This window comes from Caretta caretta, chromosome 19 (genome assembly GCF_965140235.1).
Source record: "Caretta caretta isolate rCarCar2 chromosome 19, rCarCar1.hap1, whole genome shotgun sequence".
Lineage (NCBI taxonomy): Eukaryota > Metazoa > Chordata > Testudines > Cheloniidae > Caretta > Caretta caretta.
Genome location: NC_134224.1, coordinates 15,372,661 through 15,394,524, shown reverse-complemented (window position 1 = coordinate 15,394,524; position 21,864 = coordinate 15,372,661). Strand labels below are relative to the sequence as shown.

Sequence of the window (21,864 nt, the reverse complement as noted above, 5' to 3'; positions counted from 1 at the left end):
AGTCTGCCCGTTTATCTGAAGATAATTGGTTTGGGTGCTGCTCAGAAAGCAGCAATTAGGAGCCTGGGAGAGGGCTGTATGCAGGCTGGTGGCATAATCATTCCCCGTCTGGCTCAGTGAGCCTGGCTGCACACCGGCCATTCTTCCCGAAGGTTTCCCACCATTGCAAACACCAGTGCAGGCAGGAGAGCCAGCGCAGATGGGCCGCAGGCGTTTCAACTGCTGGGCTCTCCCCCGGCTCTGAGCAGGTCCAGTTGCCGTGGAGGTGCACGTGGCCCTAACTCTCCCACCGGTGGGGCTGCAGCATCTGCATCTGGGCTGGGAGATTTTAGGGGGGAAAGGCTGGGGTGGTTACGGCTTGAGGGAGCTAGAAGATGGGAACACAAACGCACTCCCCCTGGGTAGCTGAGATTTCTGCCTTATTGCTGGTCGAGCTGCTGTCTGCAATGGAAAACTCAGGCTTCCCTTGCCACAGCAAGGCAGCCTTGGGCAGGTTAGAAGGCAACGTGGGGAATATATTCACACTTGCCTCAGATGGGGTTGGTAATTCATATTATATATATTATGGTAGTCCCCAGCTGAGATCAGGGCCCAATTGCCACAGCACCTAATGAGAGACAGCCCCTACCCCAAAGAGCTTCCAAGGTAAGTAGACAAAGGATTGGAGAGAGGAAGTATCATTATCTCCACTGTCCAGCTGGGTAACTGAGGCACTGGGAGGTTAAGTGTCTTGCCCAGTGTGGCACAGGGAGTCTGTGGCACTGCTGGGAATTGAACCCAACTCTCTGGTGCCTTTGGCCAATGTCTGGGCTCGCTGTGCAATGTGGTGGAATATTTGCACTGCCATATTAAGCTGTTGTACCGTGTCTTTGATGTGCAGCCCCACACAGTCCGAGGGGAGGCTGCCCAGAGCAGGGCACTATGTGAGGCTTGAAGGGGTGGGGATGCAAGGTGCGTGTGTGTGAGGTGGAGGGCACAGCAGGGCTCTGAACGCAGGGAATCTGTGTGGGAGACAGGCACTGTAAAGGGGCTGGGTAAGGTTCTCCTTGCCACCTGCTAGGAGAAAGAGCTGGCTCGGTGCACCCCCCACCTGTTCCCAGCCCCCTCCTCACGGTGCATTCTGCTTGTCCTTCATTTCCACGCCTCTTGTCCTTTCCTTGGTCTCCCTCGGTCCCCCCCCCCCCCGCTTTTGAATCACACTTGTTGCCATGGGAACGGTGTCATTGATGCAAGAGATGCTCGGTGACATTCCCAGGTGCCGTGTGGAGCCAGCATCTCTAGTCGCTTGAAATGCTGCACCCTGGGGTGTGAAATGGGGGAGCTTGTGCCACAGATGAGGTCATGTGTGGGGGGTGGTTCTGTCCCTCCAGGCCACAGACCCCCGCCAAGTAAATGGGAGAGCACTTACTTTGTGAACTCCACAGCCTCATGCCCCGGTTCCCCACCATGATCCTGCACAGAGCACGGCTCGTTTCGTACTGCTATGGCAGCTCTCCCCCCTCGTGTTTCCTCTACCCCACCTCGTACCCCTCCCTTTGCTTGCAGTGCTGCTTTTCCTTTTCGGGAGGCAGCAGGCTTCATTCCTGTATTTGCAGCCCCCTGGCTCTCAGTGGACAAGCTGTCATTCTAAGTCATTGGAGGCGACTGTATCCCGACTGAGCCGCGGGGCCCATCAGAGAATGGACTTTTTGTCACGGACTAAAAATAAAATGGGGTTGTATTTTTCCTGGGAGGTGGGTGGGGCTGAGTTTTGCACATGTATATGTTGTGTGTGTGGCTCTTACATGTGTGTATTGTGTATTTTATGTGTGAGGCATGTGTGCATTTCTTGCATATCTTCCGCATGTGTGTCTTGTGTATTTTATGTGCCTTGGGCGTGTGGTTTATGGGTATCTAGCATGTGTGTCGCATGTGGGTCTCTCTCGCTTGTGTGTGTTGTGTATTTTGCATGCATTGTTTGTGTGTATTTTGTGTGGTTGTGTTTAACATCATGTCCCCCGCCCCAAACTCTTAAAATGTTTCATGCTGCCGTGCGAGCCCTGCTCTTCATTTGGGGACCCCTCCCTGAGCATCTTTGGCCCTGCCCCTGGGTCGGGAGCTTGCTTTGCCATCACCTGCTTGTGTGGAGATGGCAGAGTGCCAGGCTGGAGTGTGCTTTGGAGAAATAATTATGAATCATTGCCTTCCGCACTGTAATCTGGTTAATTCAATTTGTTCTCCACTACTTTCCCACTTGACTTTAATTTGGATCTGACTTGCCTTCCTCCAAGAACACTCTTTCCTTTAATGTCTCTGGGCTTTTCTCTCTCCTTTCCCCGCATGTTGGGTTAGCTGCGAATTACTGCTGAAAGATGAGCTGCCCCTTGCCCTGTGCTGGTGTGGCACTCGTGTGCTTGGGCTAGTCGGGAGATCTGACAGCTCCAGGTTACACCACTTAACGAGATTAGGCCGAGGGTGCCTTTGAGCCTGGCCCCAGCGGTTACGGCAGCAGCCTTTAACCTCAGCATCGATTGCTCCCAGGGACTGTGTGGAAGACACCCAATGCATGCAGGGTCCTCTATGACAGCAGGCGAGAGACTCCTCAGCGTCTCCTTTAAGTCTCTGGCCCAAAGCTCAGGGAGATGCTATGTCTCCTACACCAGAGGTTCTCAACCTTTGTCTTTCTGAGGCCTCCCCAACATGCTGTAAAAAGCCTATGGTCCGCCTGTTCCAGAACAACTTTTTCTGCCTATCCAGCAGATTAAAAGCCAGGGCTGGCATTAGGGGGCAGCAAGCAGGGCAAATGCCTGGGGCCCCACGCCACAGGGGGCCTGCAAAGCTCAGTTGCTTGAGCTTTGGCTTCTACCCAGGGCGGTGGGGCTCGGGCTTCAGCCCCAGACCCCTGTGAGTCTAACACTGGTTTCTTTTGGAAGACCCCCTGAAATCTGCTTGCAGGCCCCCCGGGGGCCCCGGACTCCTGGTTGAGAACCACTCCCTACACTCTAAAGACTCTCAACCAGATGCCTCTAGCTCTTAAAGGCACAGTGCCTTATAATCCCAGGGAATACTCAATAGGCATAACACTGCTGCAAGAGATGGGCAAACAGCCTGTACCAAATCCCCATGTTCCTCATGGCTGGACCATTTCGTTGGGAGGGGGTGTTTGTATTCCAATCAATGTGCATGGAAGAGGGAGATTCTGGCTTTTCCACCTACTAGACAAATCACTGGCGGCTGTCGGAAATGACAATCGTGAAATCCACAAGCGAAGCCCGAGGTTGTCATGCCAACCATTTTGCTCTGGATCGGAATGATAGTCATTGTTGCATGCCTCGCCCTTTACACGCATAGATCCAGCTTCCCAGATGGCAAGGTGGGTGGTATCAGGTTAGCTCCGGGGGGAAATGAGGCACAGAGATTGAATGTTTACAGAAGGTTAGGCTTGTGGCAAGGGTACTGGACTGGAACTCAGGAGAGCTGGGCTCAGTTCCTGGCTCTGCCACAGACACCCTGGGTGACCTTGGGCACGTTACTTAAGCTCTGTGCCTCAGTTTCCCCTCTGTACACTAGGGATCCTCCTTTCTTTCTCCTGCTTTTGACATGTCCATTTAGACTGGAAACTCTGTGAAGTCAGGGAGTGACTCTTTGGCCCTGGGTTTAGTCAGGGTGTCTAGACACTATTGTCAAACAAATAAAAAAATAATTGGTTTCTCCCAGGGCCCTGAGGGGCAACTGTTGTCCGAGATCAGGACTTAGAGCTCTCGGATCCCAGTCTAGTGCTCTGATCAGTAGCCCATGCCCCTTTCTCACCCTGCATTAACCCTTTCCTGGTGGCCTGTTTAGGGGCACAGCTTCCATGTTAACCCACAAGGAGAAATTTGTCAGCCCTGTGCACTCCATGCCTCCCCAGAGTATCACAGAAAGACCTCTCATTGGATTCCCATACAATCTGCCCACCCCCGCCTTTGTTCTCGTGTGGGTCTCTGTGTATGGCGAAGCATCTGCTGGCAGGGATGCAGAGCAGCTGCTCCTTGTAGAGTCACAAATTCCAAGGCCAGAAGGGACCACGGTGATCACCAATCTTGATTTAAACACGGTCAGTGATGGAGACTCCCCCATGAGCCTCAGTAACTTGTCACACAAGGGCTGATCGCCTGCACGGAATGGACATAACCAGGTATAGCAGAAACCCTGCCCTGCAAATCAGGCTCCGGGACCCTCATCAGCCCTAATGTATGCAAGTGCAGCTCTCATTGACTTCAGTGGAGTTGCACCAGCTGGGTTGAATCCAGCCATGTGTGTCTGTCCGTCTTTCTGTCTCTGTCGCAGGATCTGCCTCTTCCACAGGGAGCAGCTCTACCATTTGAAGCAGGAATAGGAGTGATGTTGGGCTGGCCTGGCAGGATGTCTCCTCCCTCTGTGCCCAGCTTGTGCCAGCTGGCTGAGCTGGTAGGCGCTGTGCTGAGCTGCTCTCATCTGGACCTCTTGAGTGCTGAGTTTAGCTGTTCCATCTGCAAGTTGCCGCCTGCTGGCTGTGCTGGGCTGAGCTCCTGGCTGGGAGCCGCCTCTCCCTGGCTGAGAGAAGGGTCAATCTGAGCTATATGTAGCTGGGAGCTGAGATCCACCGGGGGATCCAGGACTGCTGGGTTCTATTCCTGGCTCAGCCCCCTTGTTGCAGTCTGACCTCGGGGAAGCCCCTTCTCTCAGTGTCCCTGATGTGTAAAATGGGGCTGATCCCCCGTCCGCGCTGCTTTATTAACTTCTCCTGCGGTGCGTGGAAACCTTTGGATGAAAGATGCCATGGCCAGTAGCCAGCGTGCCAAATGACCCGTGCCCCGGGCATCCATCTGCTGCTGCAGCGGATAGCTGGCCTAGGCCCATGGGGTGAGGCCGGTCAAAGTGGTGTTTTTAGAAAAGGAGCCAGGCCTTGCTCACCAAGTCCGGGCAGTGCAGCGGGCAGTGCAGGTGCGCTTTGTGTGGAGGGGACTCCCCTTTCTTTCCCGCTCCGAGGTCTTTCCAAGTGAAAAGCAAAGGCCGGAGAAGGAGGAATCCCCTCCGCCCTCCAGCAATGTGGAATTTAGGTGCGTGGGGAGGGAATCGCATTAACAGGATTCATGCTGCCAGGCTTCAGCTGGGACGGGATTAAGTTGGCAGCTCTGGCATTTATGGCAGCTAATTTGATAAAAGGAATTTTTTCTTATTTGTTACATATAGTGATGGGGAAGGGACTGGCTGCTATGGGGCTGCCCACGCTGTCCTCCCTGTTGGGGCCCCCGATGCTCTCAGAATGCCCTTCCTGGGCGCTCGCCTGCCCAGGGGGAGTTTAGGTAGGTGTCTTTGTGACTGCTAGGCGGGCTAGCTCCCATGCGTTCTGGGCAACTGAATGAAGTGGCCACTTGTACTCTCCCACTGGCTTGCACAGCTGCATGGGCCCTGGCTGGTGCAGGCTACATCAGGGCATCGTGACGGGGCTGTCTTTGGGCAGGGGTGGCTGTGCCTGTTCGCATGTGCGGGTCTGGGGGCAGTGCGGGGCTCTATGCAAGCCCCTGCATTTGTGCATGGGTGTGCCTCTTCCTGCATGTCTGTGGGTATAGCCCCTGTCCCAGCTGGGCACCTGCGTCAGTTACAGCCCATCTCCTTATCCTCTCGAACGCTTCGCAGCAACAGTAACGTACTCCCAAGCACGCTCCTCCTGAGTAGCTGATCCCCTCCCAGAGCCTGCCTGGTCCATGATACCCCCGGGGCGGAGGCTGATTCTTGGGAAGGGCAGAAAAGTGCCAGATTCTGCTCTCAGCATCCATCTGGCTCCCTGTCGGATTCTCACTCTGGTTATGGCTGTGTTTGCGTTGTCACCGGCCACTGCCATCAGCCTGTCTGCGCTCTGGGGGGAGAGTGGTGGCTGAGAGGCGGGTGGGGTGTTCGCTGCCCTGGTGCAGGGCTAACACCAAGGGCCTGGATGCCCTTAAAGGGACAGTCAGGACACTTCGCCTGAGCCAGGAGCCATGTAATCTCCCATATCTCCCAGATTGGTCTCGATTCCTTTTGCAGCCTGCCACAAGGATGTTCAGAGGCTCCCTTTCGGGGAGGGAGGACAGGAAGGTGACCTTTGTGGTTAGGATGCAGGACTGGGAGTCAGACCTGGGTTCTAATCCTGGCTCTGTCACCGGTTCCTGTGGGCCTTTTAGTGAGTGTCTCAGTGCTTCAGTCCCCTTCCTCAGTGCTTCAGTAGTGCTACAATAGAGAGCTTGTGTGTGTGTGTGCGCGTGTGTGTGCGCGTGTGCACATCCTACTCCTCCTATTTGATTGAATGAGGACTGTGTGTGTCTGAAGCCCTATACTGCTAACAGCCAATGGTGATTCCCTGATAGATCAAATGGCAAGGGACTGTGCCCCTGGAAAAGTTGGTTCTGAGTTGCATACTTACTGTCACTGTGAAGTTCTGAGTAGCCATGGGTGTGAATTCCTCCACTGGCCGCAGATGTATTACCACCCTGTCCCAAATGGGGGTGTGGGGCTGAATTCATTAACATTTTTTAAGGCCCAGGCATTCTGCGGTTCCCCGATGGAAGTTGCTACGACAGGGCAGAATGTGGCTATGGTAGAGTTTGGGGATGGTTTGCAAATAAGCAGTGTGTGTTTGTGCCAGCAACATCCTCAAACCCAAAATAGCCCTGTAAGAAATGGATCCTTTGCTCCTTAAAAATAAAATGGATAAGAAAAAACCTGCCTCCCTGAACTCTGTCTGCAGTAACCTCCCTTCAAACACACTCAAATTAGAGAGGAAATTGAAATGATAACTTCTGTGGAGGGAAAGCAGCAGGTGTGGAGCGGATGTGACTGAATCAAGCAATAATAGCCTCTCTTCTGTGCATGTCTCATTCCTCAGTGCCCCAGTCCTTCTCCGCTGAGTGCTTATTTAGCGCCTTTGGGTACACAAGGGCATCTGTGTGTGTTTGTTCTGACTCCGGGCTAGGAGTGTCTTCCTAACCAGAGAAGTTTCAGAGTAACAGCCGTGTTAGTCTGTATTCGCAAAAAGAATAGGAGTACTTGTGGCACCTTAGAGACTAACCAATTTATTTGAGCATAAGCTTTCGTGAGCTACAGCTCACTTCATCGGATGCATACTGTGGAAACTGCAGAAGACATTATATACACAGAGACCATGAAACAATACCTCCTCCCACCCCACTCTCCTACTGGTTACGCAGGAGAGTGGTTACGCAGGAGAGTGGGGTGGGAGGAGGTATTGTTTCATGGTCTCTGTGTATATAATGTCTTCTGCAGTTTCCACAGTATGCATCCGATGAAGTGAGCTGTAGCTCACGAAAGCTTATGCTCAAATAAATTGGTTAGTCTTTCACAGTATGCATCCGATGAAGTGAGCTATAGCTCACAAAAGCTTATGCTCAAATAAATTGGTTAGTCTCTAAGGTGCCACAAGTACTCCTTTTCTTTTTGCTAACCAGAGAAGCGACTCCGTCAAATTGACATTGTGGGCTTCCTTACTTAGCTCTAACACAGATTTGGAAAAAAGTGGTTTTCTCCATTTACAAATTCCCAAGGGAACTTTTCTAGCTGCCAGTGATTTCCAACCGAGCCTGGGATCTGAAAACCCATCTGGGTTCAGTCTGTCTGTAAAAGGAGTGACAATGCCGGGGAAGCAAGTATGTTCTCAGTGTTAGAGCAGGGGACTGGGAGACAGGACTCCGGACTCCTGGGTTCTGTTTCTGACTACACCACTCAGTCACTGCATGACTTTGGGCACGTTGCTCAACTTCTCCTGGGCTCAGTCTGTAAAATGAGGAAGGTGAAACCAAGCTCCCAGCGATGTCGGGAGAATTAACTTAGGGGTCTGCGTATGAAGTGTTTTGAGATCCTTGGGCAAAAGGATCATTCTGGGGGTAAAATAATCTTTATTGACCTGCACTTTGGGACGTGAATCAGAATCGAATCCAGCTTCCATAGCTGTATGGACTCCACAGGGCTTACGGGGATAAATGTTTGTGCCAGTCAAATCAGCGGCCCCAGGATTCTGAGACATGGATGTGTTGAGTAAGAAGGGGCTGTAGTAACATAGCTATTTTCCTGGCCATAACTGCACTGGAGCCCTCCCTTTGGGGGCACAGTGGGTCCCACACACCCCACAGCCCAAGAGCTCCCTGTGAGATGCAGGTAGAAGCCCTGGCGGAGCTGGGAGCAGCTTGGCGGCTGTACAATCAGTCTCTGAGGCTGGGCGAGGACATCTGTAGCACAGTCACAGGCAGCCCCACTAACTGGTCCTAGGGCCATACATCATTGGGCCATAACCTCGCAGCTCAGAGGGGTTGCTGAATCCGCGTACACCCATTTCACACTGTAAATGGTGTGTGTTACTATGGTTGAGGAGCCGGGAGCACAGGGTAGGGGGGAACCATTTGTTTTCATCAGGCAGAGGCTGAATGAGGGGTGCCCGTCGGTGAGGCTTGGGGGGGTGGGTTCTGCCTTTTCCCGTGGAACAGGCTGCTGGTGTGAAGCAGGAGGGGCCACAGGTGGCCACCCACTGGGGATTTCAATGCCCCACTCCCCCCAAGACTGACTCTCACACCGCATCTTGGAGGGTCCTTCCCTGCCTCCCCCCCCATACAGCCTGAACCCCAAGGGCTGGAGAATGGCAGCAGGCTGTGTCCACGCAATTAGCTTCCCAGGCAAATGGGGATTCCCCCCTCCCTGCCTTCACTCCCTTTCTTTCGGAAGTATTTTGTTCTGAGAATCTGATGGATTATAATAAATGTGCGCGGTAAAGAGGACAGGCTGTGAGCTATTAGTCTAGTGCCAAGCTCCCAGATCCTCTGCTCTCTGTTGGGGGAGGGGTACAGTTGGTCATTTGTAACAATGCGGACGGGGGGGGGGACTCATGGAGAGGCTGATGTGAAGTTTTGGCTGGTGGATCTGGAGACTAGGGGTGGTTATTCACAGTGTATTTCCCCAGGGAAGTTCTGTGGAGCCTGGCTCAGAGTGGAGGTGTGTGTGTGCGCGTCCGTGTGTTTGTGTGTGTAAGGTTGTAGTTTATTTCCCCCAGGGAAGCTCAGTTCAGATGCCTGTCTGCTTTTGGTGAGGTTCCTGCTTTTTCTGCCAGCTTTCCAGACAGAGAATGAGGCAGGAGGTCAGGATATAGGCCCAGTGTCTGAGTGAATCATTGGGGGTATTACTCAATTTTCTCCTGGCCCCTGACCTCTGAGATCCTAATCTGAGGATTTTGCCCTCCGTTAAGCCTTTCTCATTACCACTCATTCCAGAGCAGAAGAACATTGAAGGGGATTTCCGTAACGTTTCCTTGGTCTGAATCTCAGTCCTTTAAAAAATGCCCCTGGGGTTCAAATATCTGTAGCTACATAATGGGCCGAATTCCCCCTTTGTGTCACGCTGGTTACATGGTGGGATCACCTCAGGAACGGCCGTTGTGTGTGAGGCCGAGCTGCGGAGGGGTGCTGCGGAGAACCCACTCATTGAAAGATGTCTCCATCCCATGTTCTGATTTCCCTGCTCTAAGCAAGTGGTGGTTGCTGGCTGTCTCTGTCCCTCCGCCCCCAGCCTTATGCGCTGCCCTTTGATTATCATCCGTGGAGCGGCATTTGACCCTAATCCGGTTCCCGCTGCTTGGTGTGTCTGGCTAGGCAGGTACCACAGGCAACAGGAACGAGTTAGGTTTTCAGAAGCTGCCTGCAACTATAAATATCTTGGAGAGCAGCAAAATCTCCCAGGGGTTTGGCACTAAATATAGTTCTCTGCTGCATGAAGGCATTGCCATGGAGAACTGTTGGTTGGGGTCTCGCTGCTCCCTGCCTCCCTGTTAAAGAAAAGGTGGAGGAGGAGAAGATGGTGGAGCGGGAGAGGCAGGGCGGGGGAGGCGTGCAGGAAAACCATTGCGTACAGCGGGATCTGCAGAGGAGAAGACTCTCTGACATAGCCAGTGGTATGTCTGTGCAAAGAGCCGGGGGTGTGGGGAGGGGCTAGTGCTATGAGGGTGGAGACTCTGTGCTCAGCCCAGAAGAGCAAAGGTGGAATTCTGGGCTGCTCTCGGGGCAGAGACATTCCCCCATCGTAAATTAGAGCAACCCCTGGGGTGCTCTAGTTTACAGCAGCGTCCCAAGGCTCCACCCAGAATCTCTGTAGCAGGATGCATTATGGAGAACCCCCACCCCGCCCCTGCCGCACCAGGACTTGTGACTGACAGCTCTCTACTCTTCCTGCCCACTCATGCTAAATATGTGAGCACTTGGCAGGGCTTCTCTCAGCTCCTGCAGAATCCCTTGCCATTCGAGTCCTGGCCTGCTCCAAATGGCTCTGTGAATGCACCGAGGTTCTGACATGCTGCCCCCTGCCATTCTGGTCCTGGGGAATGCACCCGCACGTGGATCTGACTGTGCGTCTGGGACACATGCATGTGGATCTGACAGTGTACTTGAAACCTAACCCACCGCAGCACCGCCAGTGAAACTCCATTCTGACCTGTACCTTCCTCCCCAGCCATTCAAGTCTGTGACCCCAATGATACATCTTGATCCTGACCTACAACGCCCCTTGCTATTCTGGGTTGGAACCCTCCTTGCTTAGCCCTGCTCAGTCATGACCTGTTATTCAGTCCTGGGCTTTTCTTTCTGGGTTTGCCACCATCAGTAAATTTACTGACTGAAATTCAGCAGAGAAATTTATATCTCTGTAAAAACAGGAACAGTAAAAAAAGGAACAGTTAGAAAAATATGTTTGTCTCCTTTTATTCTTGTGTAAATTCTCAGCCCCTCTGAGCGCTCTCCATATGCAGCCGGGATTCAGAGAATTCTTTTTTTATTTTTTAATTCTGGGATGATTGAAAGCAGTGGATTCTGTTTCTAAAAACAAACCCGCTGTGACCAGAAGTAACAGCCATTACAAATCCCTCAAATTGCTTTGGAAACTTAATTTTGTGGATTGCGTGAGCACTTTCAAAATGTAATCTGGGTTTAAAATTACAGGGCACCGGAAAGGGTCATTTCAAAACCAAAAAAGTCTAGGATCAGCAAGCAAAAATGAAGCTAGTTCCTGCTGAGTGGGATTAGCATGTCTTGTCTGTCTCTGAATAAGAAGTGTGTGCGTGTTTGACATCATATAGAATCTCAGACAGAGAGAGGACACACACACTACACGCCCCCATAAATGAGAGCACAGGTTTTAGAATCCTAGAATCTCAGGGTTGGAAGGGACCTCAGGAGAGTGCCTAGTCCAACCCCCTGCTCAAAGCAGGACCAATACCCAGTTTTTGCCCCAGATTCCTAAATGGCCCCCTCAAGGTTTGAGCTTGCAACCCTGGGTTTAGCAGGCCAATGCTCAAACCACTGAACTATCCCTCCCCCTAGCCTAGATATTTGTTTTTGCTGCAGTGTGGTTAGTCTGGTCCCTACTCCAGAGGATCATGATTACGTCACTCCAAATTCTTTAAGGATCAGAGCCTGTTGCCTTGTTAAATGACTCCTCTTTGCTGCCCTAGCTCAAATCGGCTTGGGGCTCTCTCTTATGATACAGGTCACTGCAATAGCTCCAAGGCCTCATTGTGTAACACAGGGCTGGCTGTGTATGCAGTAGCTGGACTGAGGGAGGATTGCATTGTGGGTAGTTATTTGTATTATGGATGGCAGCTCCTAGGGACCCAGGACTGTGTTGTGCTAGGTGCTGTACAAAGAGAACAAAGAGATTGTCCCTGTCCCGATGATCTTACAATCTAAGTAATGGGAGGTGCCCCTCCCCTGGCTGCGGCAGGTCACCACTCTGGGCAGGTTCACTGAGCACCTGAATGGTGCTAAATAGGCTGGCTTACAAGGAACTCATCTGGTCAACATGATAGGCAGGTCTCAGAGCAGCAGCAGCCCAGCTGCTGTCACGTTTTGGTGGGCATCACAGCAAAGGAGAGTTTGCAGGAGGAGAAGGAGATGGATTTGTGGATATTTACGGGAGCAGCATGGGAGAGAACACAAAGGTGTTTGTGGGATATTTTCAGCCATGGGCAATGGACACTGGTCTGATTGGCAGAGTGGAGGCGGGCGTTGACACCTGGATAGTGAATGAGAGATGGGTGGGGATAGCAATGGAGTCAGTGATTCCAGGCAGTGGTTTCTGAAGGCTCCAGGAGGATGGATGTACGCCAGTGGTGACAGAGTATTTTGCGGATTGTCCATGTGGCCACGTTCCTGCACTTTCGTTCAGCAGCCAGCTGGACAACAGACCTCCCCTTGATGCAAGGTGCAGGACCAGCTACGCTTAGCACCTTATGGTCCGGTATGTCTAGATGTATAAAAGGTCACATAAGTGATGTGTGTGTAAGGGGACTGTTGCCCCCTTACTAACATTCAGTGAGGGTGTTTTAGTTGCTAGCTCCCAGTACTAAAAAGGGTGAAGGGTTGATGGGGAATCAGGACCCTGAGACTGACAGCCCCCAGGTACGATGGGGAGAGGCCAATGCTCTAGGTGAGCCTGAATGACAGGGCAGGCAGGCTAATCAGGGAGTCAGGAGGCCAGGGAGGTCCCGTCCTCTGTGTGAGCTGGAATTGCCTGGGTCAGACAGAGTGGGGCCGAGCTAAGGAGCAAGCAGGGGCCCAAGCTGCGCTGGGGAGCAGAGCTGGACCAGATCCCGAGAGACCAGAAAAGCAGCCCAGAGAGAACACACCCTGTCCTGGGAGCAGAGCTGCAGCCCCAAAGCCAGAGGCACAGCCCAGAGAGAGCAGACTTGCCCTGGGAGCAGAGCTGCAGCAACCAGAGCCAGAGGGGCCAGAAAAGCAGCCCAGGAAGCAGGTCAGTGCTGGGAGCAGAGTCACAGAAGCAGCCGGCAGAGCAGAACTGTCCTGGGAGCAGAGCTGCAGCAACCAGAGCCAGAGGGGCCAAAGAAGCAGCCCAGGGAGCTGGAGGCAGAGCAGCAGCAGCAGTGCAGAGACCGAGTGGTGTAGCTGGGGCTGGAACCGTCTGGAGCTGGGTGCGGTGAGCAGCTGGGGAGAGCGAGGGGGACCCTGGGCAGCGGGCCCAGCACAGGGAGATGCCTCAGCCAAAAGGCTCTGCAGGCCAGGCTTGGATCATAACCCCGACAGGGCGGGAGCGGCACTGGGCAGAAGGGTCCTACCTCTTACAGCCTGAGAGCGTGTGGCCACCACCAGAGCGAGTGTCCAACCCACAGCATCCCTGCAGCACAGCCAGGGCCTGAGAAGAAGGCCTGGGACTTACAAGGAACAGATTGTGAACTGCCCTGACACTCCAGAGACACTGTTTGTGACGTTCCCTGCCACAGAGCAGGCTGATGTGTTTCCTTTCACCTTTCCCATTTTCCCTTATTCTTTTTAAAATTAATTGTTGATTAAATAACTTGCATTTGCTTTAACTTGTATGTAATGGTCAGTGGGTCAGAGAAGTGCCCAGTGCAGAGAGAGTACCCCGGAGTGGGGACACCCTAGCCCCTGTCCTAGGTGACCACAGCAGGGTTGGGGGTCGAGCCCCCCAGGAATCCTTGGCCCAGCCTTGTTGGGGTTACGAGGACTCTGCCAGACAGGAGAGTGGAAGGGGAGTCCTCAAGGGCAGGGAGGTCTCTGGGTAAAGGAAGTGGGAGCGAGGACTTGGATCCTTTTGCTAGCCCACTTCACCGGGGTAGTGCAGAAGCCAGGAAAGTTCCCCACAATAGCGGGACTATTCCCCTGCTTACACGTGCCATGATGTACTGACACAAAATAGGACGGAAAGCTTGGTCACTGGCTGTTTGCTATGTAAAGGTCACTTCGAGCCAAAAGAGGAACCTTAAAGGGAAGGCAGACTCCCACTAGAGCAGGGGTCAGCAACCTTTCAGAAGTGGTATGCTGAGTCTTCATTTATTCACTCAAATTTAAGGTTTCATGTGCAAATAATACATTTTAACGTTTTTAAAGGTCTCTTTCTATAAGTCTATAATATATCAGTAAACTATTGTTGTATGTCAAGTAAATAAGTTTTTTAAAATGTTTAAGAAACTTCACTTAAAATTAAATTAAAATGCAGAGCCCCCCGGAGTGGTGGCCAGGACCTGGGCAGCGTGTGTGCCACTGAACATCAGCTTGCGGGCTGCCTTTGGCCCGCGGGCCGTAGGTTGTCGACCCCTGCACTAGAGGAAACCGATGAGCAGAGTTGTGTGACATAGTGAAAGCTTTTCATGATGTGTGCAGTTCTTGCTTTAGGGAGATTTTGCATCTGTAAATTTTTTCCTTATTTTGCAATATTTTGTCGAAACAAATGGGTGGTAGGGGACGTGTGGAATGCTGTATTCACAGTTTATGGTGAAAATTGATCTTGGTCTAACTGAAATTTAGAAAATGTTCCCTTGAAAAATAGGGCCATTTACGAAGGCAAAGTGGCCTGTTTTGACCTGAAGATGTGTGTTATTTAAACCCAATAGATGAAAAAAGAACAGGAGGACTTGTGGCACCTTAGAGACTAACGAATTTATTTGAGCATAAGCTTTCATGAGCTACAGCTCACTTCATCGGATGCTCACGAAAGCTTGTGCTCAAATAAATTGGTTAGTCTCTAAGGTGCCACAAGTCCTCCTGTTCTTTTTGCGGATACAGACTAACACGGCTGCTCCTCTGAAACCAATAAATGAAAACACCCTCACCTTCTTGCATCTGCTTTTGCCAAATTGGGCCATTTTCACAAAATCACAACTAAAAGAAGTCAAAGGTTGTGAGGTTTATCCAGTTTTTGCTTATGACTATTTCAGTCTTGCCAAGCCCAGGTATTCAAAAATCATCAGTCAGGCCCCCCAAAATCATGAGACTTTAAGAAATGATAAAATTTGGGTTCTTTTTTGTTGGTTTCTGAGCTTTGTGGGGTCCCGTTTTCAAGCTTTTCCCTGTAACATGGAGGACTAGAAACTTTTTTTTTTTTAACATGAAAACTGAGATTCTCATGTATCACCCCTTACTCCGGCAGGCGGGGCTTTAAGAAACCCCCCAGTATTGTGAGACTTGCCATAAAATCATGGAAGTTGGCACCAACTGCTATTTTGGCCTGGCTCTGCATGGAAACCCAGGGCTCTTTTCGAAGGGGGAAGGGCTGGGTGTATGGTAAATCAAAGAGACCACTTTGGATCTCAGTGAGGAATTTGAAAATCAAGCTCCCAGAATCCAGCCTTCCCCTGAAATGGTTAAAAGTGATATTATCTGTACTTGTTACCAAGATACTTAATTGAAAAAGAAATCCGGTGACTTCTATATTCTTTCCAAGGAAAACTAGTCACTGCATGACATCGTCCACTCCTTACACAAGCGGGCTAATAGCTAGGGTGACCAGATGTCCTGATTTTATAGGGACAGTCCCGATATTTGGTGATTTTTCTTATGTAGGTGCCTATTCCCCCCCATACTCTGTCCTGATTTTTCATACTTGCTATCTGGTCACCCTACCAGTAGCTGTCAGTGGCACGAGCTGTGTGAGAAGGGGAGAGCAGGATTTTGTTCAGCTCTCCAGCTGCAGCAGCAAGCCAGATGTGGTGTTTATTAAGCCATCATAATTTGGTGCCACCCACATGCTGTGGATCTTGCCCCCTATAGAAATCTGGCTCCCCTCAAACTGCAAAACCAAGTAGCAAATGAAGAAAAGACTTTTCTTTCTCTTTAGTGGTGCTCACAGGGGCTGTGAAATGCTGCCGTTCGGCTGCAGTGGCAGAACTCCCCGACGCAGCCAGCCCCAGAGGACTGTGATTTAGGAGGGAGTTTGCAGGCAGACAAGACGCCCAAGAGCTTTTGACTAAATCTAAACATCTGAATTGCTGTTTGTCTCGGTCAAATTATGGCTCTGGCGGAGCCGACCAGCCCAGGGCAGGATGGTCACTGCTGAGCCATGCTGCCTGGTGACGTAATGCCTACATGAGCCGCGATGCTTCCCCGAGCCGCAGGAGAGGGGGGCCTCGCTGGGCCTTTAAAAAGGAGTGGTAAGTGCAACCAGTGTGAGGGGACAGGGCTCTGCTCCTACCCCAGATCCTTCCCTCTGGAGCAGTTAGTGCTGCTGCCGGCAGCAAGAGCAGGTGCAGCCCCTTGTGCGCTGAAGTGCTAGGAGCTAAGTTCAGGATGCATGAGGGAGGCTTTGCCCTGTGTGAATGCACCCCACCTCCCTCAGAATCTGAGCTCCCAGGTCGCACTGAGATCCTTACCCCAAAGTCTGGCCATGCCTCTGCTTTAAAGCTGGGTTAAATACTTGGTAGCATCTCATCCCTTTGCAAAAGTTGTGAGGGGCTGGGGGGTGTTATTTAGAGCTTCTGCGTGAGGTGCATAAATCAGCACCTGCCTTGAAGACATAGGCACTGCCTGAGTATCCACACAGCATGAGCAAAACTTCCCACCATGCACAGGGGTCAGTGGGACGGATTCACTAGGGTCTGGTCTCTCTAACAGCCGGGTCAGGCAGCAGGAAGGGATGCCCAGCAGGTCGCGATAGAAATATCCAGAGCCACATGAGGCCTCAGGCATCAGCCAGCCGGGGTGTGTCTCCCAGGGACTCTGATGGAGCTAAGGAGGGATGTGTGGATGGGAGATAGGAGTGGGGAGTGGCTACACCATTTAGTCTCTGCTCCAGAGCCACTGACAGCACCCCGCCGTCTCCTTTGATCACGGGCGGCATCTGGCAGCGCGGAGGTGCTGTGCCCGTCACCGCGTGCCGGGCACATATGGCTCCCATGTGGCACCCACTAGGACTGGGTTTCTTTTGTGCCTGAATAATGCTGAGGACATTGCAGTCACTACAGCACAGTTCTGGCCCCGGGGGAGGCCCAAGCTCTGCGCTCGAGCAAGGCTGCGGGGAAAGGCTGCAGTCCGCGCTGGCTGAGGTCAGCCACTGCTCTGTACTGCAGCCTTGTTCCTCAAGGACGTTGGGATGGGAGTGTCTCCCAACTGCCCTCTCTAGCCCCCATCCTCTCGCAGGCGCCACACGTCAGGCCTCGCTGCCTGCCAGGAGCAATCGGTCTCCACACGCTGCCTCCGTGCCAAATTCTTCCTGCAGAGCGTGGTCCTTTTTCCTCCCCACTGCTCTCCGGGTCCAGATGTGCATGAACCACTCTCGCTTCTCCCTGCTCTCCCCTCCCCCGTGACACACACATTCCCCCACCTCCTCCTGTGACACAGAGAGAGAGAGAGCTACTCCTGTAGCTATCCCTTTGCACTACGCTGTGCATTTCTTCTGTAAATACAGCCCCAGCAGGCTGCGAACTCACTCCCCTGTCAGTCATTTGTGCACCTCTGAATGATTTCCCATCTGCTGGCTGCTGGCTGTCGGTGTGAAATGAGCTGGTGGGTGTCAGTGTGGTTCCCAGCGGGGGAGGGGGCTGTCAGTGCAGGGCCAGGGGTTCTCTTGGTGGTGCAGTTAATCCACCTCCGCGGGAGGCGGTAGGTGTGCTGATGAGAGAAGCTCTCCCGTCGACGGAGCGCTGTCTACGCCAGGGGGCAAGTTGATGTGACTGCATCGCCCAGAGGGCGGATGTAGTTATGCCGATGTCAGTTTGTTGTGTAGACCTGGCCTAAGGTATGGGCCTGGGAATTGAACCCTCACCCCCGGAGACCACGTCTGCACTATAAACTTCCATCGGTAGAACTACGTCGCTCGGGGTGTGAAAAACCCACACCCTGAGCGATGCAGTGACACCGACCTAACCCCCGGCGCAGACAGCGATATGGCAGCGGGAGGGCTTCTCCCATCGACATGGCGACCGTCTCTCGGGGAAGCTGGATTCACTGCACCAATAGGACAAGCTCTCCCGTCGACGTAGGAGCGTCTTCACTGAAGCGCTGTCGCAGCACAGCTGCACTGGTGCAGCGTTCGGGTGTAGACTGGCCTGGAGTGCCAGGCCAGCACCCTAACAACAAGCCAGTCCTTCCTCTCTCCCTTGGCTTCGCCCTGTTGTCAAATGCATCATGTGCGATTTTGCTTTGGTCTTTTAAGGCTTCCAAGTAGCAAATATAAACCAGCTGCGGAAGGGGGTGACTGTCGTGAACTCCTTTCAGCTGAGGAGGGAGATGTGCTGCTTGCAAATCAGAGCACGGAAGAGGACAGCTGTGTCACTATTGGCCGTGCAGTTTTTGCACTGGTTGGAAGGTCTGACAGCCCTGGAGACAGAAGGTCTCTAGCCACAAGACAGGGACAACATGGGGGTAGCAGCAGGGCAAAATTGCACCTGGCGCTTGGTTAGTGATCACACAGTGCTGAAGGTGCTGGCAAGAGTTCTGCTTAATTCTGTATCTGGTTCCCTCCCCTTCTAAGTGGCTGGTTTCACATAAAAAAGAACTTCAGAATACCCCACCCAGGCCTTCTTCCTGGGAAGCTCGGCCCTTAAAGAAACAGTCCCCATTACCACATCAGTGAGTCCCACGACTGTGTTGGAGGGACCACCTCTAGGATGGAGAGGGGAAATCAGTCTCTGTGACTAAGGCTAAGATTTTGGCTTGGATATTTTTATTAAAAGTCATGGACAGGACAGGGGCAAAAAACAATAAATCACGGAAGCCAGAGCCCAGCTATGTGGGGATGATGCCCACAGCCTCTGCCTCACCATGGGGGACAGAATCCTGGAGCCCCACTGCCCGGGGCTGAAGCCCAGAGCCCTGTCACCTGGAGCCCCATTGCCCGGGGCTAAATTATTGGAGTTTTCAGGAAGTTGCGGAGGTCTCATAAAATCACAGAATCCGTGACCTTCGTGAGAGAGTCGTAGCCTTATCCGTGATCCATTCAGTCCTGGGGCTCTCTGCTTAGGCTGCCAACAAGGCCAGTAAGAGCAATCACATTGTCCTCTGTGAGCTTGGGGGTGGTGTGTGATGTGGACATGACTGACCTGGACTGGCATCTTTGTGATGAGGACCAGGCTCTGCGAGGAACTGGATTGACACCTACCGATGGTTTGCACGCAGGCCACCAGCCAGGCATTAGGCTCTGTGAGGTGACTGGATTCAGACCAGTGCCCTAGAGACTGAGGTCCCCATGGCTCCAGCTTCAAGTCCCACAGGCCTCAGACTCCTCTAATGACTGCCCAGAACTGGAATAAAGTGAAAGCAGAGTTGTGTGCTTGCAAAGGTGGATTTACTCCTTGTCCCCCGGAGGGCCGAGGGCAGAGGGGGCTGGAGGTGTCATCCCCTCCCCGGGGGGTAGAGAAGAAGGGCCCAGTTCCCTTGGAGCTCTGGAAAGGAGGCTGAGAACATGCACCAACTGAGCTTGCCTTTTCCAAAGCCTGTTGCTGGCGCACGGGTTACCCAGCTGCATGGAAACTCAGCTCCACTGAAGAGGCAGCAGAGTTCTCCCTGTGCGGCCACTCCAGGCTGCAAGAAAGGAGGCTTCTGCTATGAGTGGCATTTACGTTAAGTGATAAGCTGGCTCCGGAGCACAGGAAATTAAGCCTGTCTGTTTTCTACCTGCTCTGGTGACTCCACACCTGACAATGGGGATGTGGATGTCAATGGCAGATTGCAGCTCCCTGGCTGCGTGGAATGTGGTTTCAGGAGGCAAGTAAAATGTCTTTGAGTTGGTTTGATTTGGTTAAACATCCTGGTCTCATTATGCTCTCTGCCCCGCCAAACCTGGGAGCTGCAAATGATTTTATCTCCCTCATCCTGCATGAGATTTTGTTCCCCTTTAAGCCAAGAGCTCCTGCCACCCCTAGAGAAAGCATTTGGGGACGGTTGTGGGTGGTAGAGTATTTTCCAGACCGAGAGCCAAATTAATTTGGAGCCAGACGCTTCGGGCTTGATTCCCAACAGAGCTCTGCACCCAGCCTGCTGAGAAGCTCTGAAGCCCAGCTCCTTGTTTTAGTGCCTGAATTGGAGTTCAGCTCTCGACTTGGACCTAGATTTCAGTCACAGGGCGCGGCTGCAGTCCCCCAGCATGGAGCACTGAAGCAGTGGCAACACGAGCAATTACCCAGGGTCCGGGGCAGGCTTGTAGAGTGCACAGTGGAGCCCCTGCTGCTGCGGCTTCACCATTCCAGCACCCGCGCCAGTGAGATGATAGCTTGCTCAGGTAAGTTGGCTTGCACTGCAGTCACACCTAGGGATTGCAGGCTAGATATAGCTGTAGAATTGCAAGGAAATTGCAGCTCCCATGGAAGTCAGTTGGGCCTTTGGGCGTACAGTGCCTCTGAAAATCAGGCCCAAGTCTTGCTAACCTCCTTGCTCCTCTGATGCCAGCCCCAGACCAGCAGCTTAACAGGGGCGGAAGGATGGCGTGGGACTCTGGAGACCTGGGCTCAATTTCACTATTAGCCAATCTCTCCCTCCTATGTAGTGGAAACCATTGAACGGTCACCGGGGGCTTCCCAGCCACGGTCTCTGGGCCAAAAGGGGGGTCAGGAAATCACTGCATATTCTGCCAACTCAAAGTTCCTCTGGAGTTTCAGCTGGAGAAGTTACTTGCTGCTGACAATTGCACTAGTATATAACGATCAACCTGTGAGACTCACTGCTGCAGGACTCTTTTGGGACAACGTTTATAGCTGGGTTTTGAGAACAGCCTGGATAACGTTCATGACCATTAATAAATACACTCCTGCTAAGATGAGGGTAACAAAAACTTGTGCTGCAGGGAGCAAGTTCCTTGGTGAAGGGGGTCAGGAAGAACTTTTCCCCCAGCTAGAACTGTACAGTTGGCTGGGTGCATTCATTCCCCCCACCCCTGCTTTCTCTGAAGCTTTAGATATTGGGACTGGAGCCCACATACTTGCTAGGCCATTTGTCCATCTGGTGTTGCAATACCGGTGTCCAAACCCAGAGGCAGCTACATTTCAGTCCAGGTGAACCTGTTCATTATCAAAAGCTTTGCAGTTCTAATCAGCCATCCTGATCTTTATTTCTAGCTCCCTGTGTGGTTTACAGGGGTAGGGTCAGGTGGTCCAGTGGGTAGGGAACCAGACAGAGTCAGGAGATCTGGGATCTAGTTTCAGTTCTGCCACTGACCTGTTGTGTGACCATGAGCAATTTTGTTTCACTTCCTTGTGCCTCAGTTTCCTCATAGAGAGTGAAGTGGCATTCTTTATAAATGTTTGTCCAGTGCTTTGGGAACCTCAGGTGGTAGGAGCTTCAGAAGGGTAAAATTAGGCCTGATTGAAAGTTTTCCAATGGAACATGTTTCCATCAGAAAATTCCAATTAATCAAAAATCAAAACATTCCCCAGGAGCTCATCAGTTCTGCCAAAATTTCATTTGGGGGGGGAAAAAAATTGAAATGAAACATTTCAATAAGGTTGAAATGTTCTGTTTGGACCTTACCATAATGGAAGGTTTTAATTTTTCATTTCAAAATGACTTTCTGTTCTGAAATGTATTTTATTGTGTAGTATAAATGTTTCCTATAGTTATTATCAACTGTAAGATAAACTAAACAAATGAAATTAAAAAAAAACCCAAAATGTTTCGATTGACTTGAAACACTTTTGTTTTTATTTTGTTTTGGGGGAAATTTCAGATGTTTGTTTGTCTCCAATTCCGAAGAAAAACAAATTTGGTAATTGTGGGGTTTCCCGTGAAATGGTAAAATATTAGTTATACAACAAGAAATAGATTCCAAGGCCAGAAGGAACCATTGTGATTACCTAGTCTGACCACAGGCCATAGGACTCCCCCAAAATAATTCCTAGAGCAGAGCTTTTCGAAAAAGGAGGAGAGTAGAAAAGAATATTTCAGAGAAAAGAGCGTCCTGTCCCATCTGCAATATCCTCATCTTGTCTCGATGAGGCAGCAGATCTACCTACGTTTGTCTTTCCAGGATTTAAATTGCAGGATGGAAATCTTAGACAGTCCCCTGGAGGTGAAGCTTCTTTCCCCAGGAGCTGAAGATACTTTAAATCCTTACCAGTGCAGGAACCCAGAGCTACCAAACTCCTCCCTGCTC

At 51.8% G+C, this 21,864-nt stretch overlaps 1 protein-coding gene across 1 annotated transcript in view; it reads left to right on the top strand.

Annotated features, from left to right (window-relative positions):
* The window catches only part of SDC3 (syndecan 3), a 193,292-nt gene that overhangs the window by 33,375 nt on the left and 138,053 nt on the right, over nucleotides 1-21,864 (top strand). The gene's annotated exons all lie outside the window — the stretch shown is intronic.